This window comes from Gossypium hirsutum, chromosome A10, assembly GCF_007990345.1.
Source record: "Gossypium hirsutum isolate 1008001.06 chromosome A10, Gossypium_hirsutum_v2.1, whole genome shotgun sequence".
In the NCBI taxonomy this organism is placed as follows: domain Eukaryota; kingdom Viridiplantae; phylum Streptophyta; class Magnoliopsida; order Malvales; family Malvaceae; genus Gossypium; species Gossypium hirsutum.
Genome location: NC_053433.1, coordinates 44,870,452 through 44,872,208, shown reverse-complemented (window position 1 = coordinate 44,872,208; position 1,757 = coordinate 44,870,452).

Genomic DNA, 1,757 nt, shown 5'->3' with positions numbered 1-1,757 from the left:
CATGTAATTATATCATGTATGTGGCCGAATATACTTGGTGATACATACCCAAACAAAAATCAAATTCCAAATTTTTATTCATTTGCCCCCTAACCGAATACACTCACCAAGTTCACAAACACTCTTCAACGATTTCTTTTCTTTAGTCAAACACATAATTTTCCATCTCAAAATTTATTTTCCTACCAATTTAACTTACTCCGAGGTTGAATGCTACTTTAGCATTTAGCTTATATTCTCTTCGTTATTAAGTAATTGTTCATAGCTCAACTAGCATCCATTTTCTATTTAACACAAAATTCATAACCGAATGTTGTTTATCTTAAGCTATCATTATATTATCAAAATTGAATTAATTAAACTCATATTAGCACTATCAAAACCAAAATCTATGTCTAGCATTACTCAAGGTTTATACTAAAAAAAAATCCATTACAAAGCCGAATTTGTTCAAATAACTCCACAATTCCACATTCATCTATTTCATGTACAAATACTAACACTTAAGTATTAACTAGTTCAACTTCAAATAACCACAAAAAAATAACAATCTAACCCCTTAATTTCTACTATGGCTGAAAGCTTAAGACATTACCCAACTCAAAATTTTGTCATGGGTTAAGCAAAGAACTTAAGAACTAACTCAAAATATACTAAAATTTTCAAGAATTAGCATGAACTACTCACCTTATTTTGAGTTCAAGATCACCGAATGCTCTTGTTCTTTTCTTTCTTTAGAATCGGCTAGGAAGAAACATGGATGAAGACTTTGTTTCTTTCACCCATTTTCTTCCTTTAATTATCATTTCTTTATTTTATTACATCATCCATACTAATATGGCATCTAGCTAATTAAAGTTAATAGAAAATTCACCTTTGATTATATAATTTGTAGCATGGCCGGCCACTACCTATAGTTTGGCTAATTTGACATGCAAGTACAAGCACTTTCCCACATATATTAATAGGCCACTTTAGCACTTGCCTAGCACATTTCTAAATTGTCTCACATAAGTCCCTACTAATAAATTTCACATATACCGACCAAATTAAAGTATGAAACTTTCACACATGCATTTACTCACATCATAAACACAGAATATAACTTTTAATTATTTATAAGACCCAGTTTCGTGGTCCCGAAACCACTTTCCAACTAGGGTCAATTTAGGGCTATCACAACTCTCCCCCACTTAAGAAATTTTCGTCCCCGAAAATCTTACCGGTAAATAGGTTTGGGTATCGTTCTTTCATAGAGTTCTCGTTTTCCCAAGTAACTTCTTCGATCCCGTGTTTGAGCCATAACACCTTTACTAACGGAACCCTTTTGTTTCGTAACTCTTTCATTTCACGAGCTAGGATGCGAATCGGTTCTTCTTCATAACTCATATCGGCTTGAATTTCAACCTCGGAGGGATTTATTATGTGCAAAGGATCAGATTTGTAACGTCGAAGCATCGAGACATGAAAAACGTTGTGAATCTTCTCAAGGTCAGGGGGTAAAATCAATTTATATGCCACTGGGCCAACTCGTTTGGATATTTCATACGGCCCTATGAACCTCGGACTCAGTTTGCCCTTACGGCCAAATCTGAGTATCTTTTTCCAAGGTGAAACTTTAAGAAACACTTTGTCTCCCACCTGATACTCAATATCTCTTCGTTTTAAATCCGCGTACGACTTCTGACGATCTGATGCTGCCTTCAGACTCTCACAAATTATTTTTACTTTCTGCTCAGCATCTTTAATCAAATCAA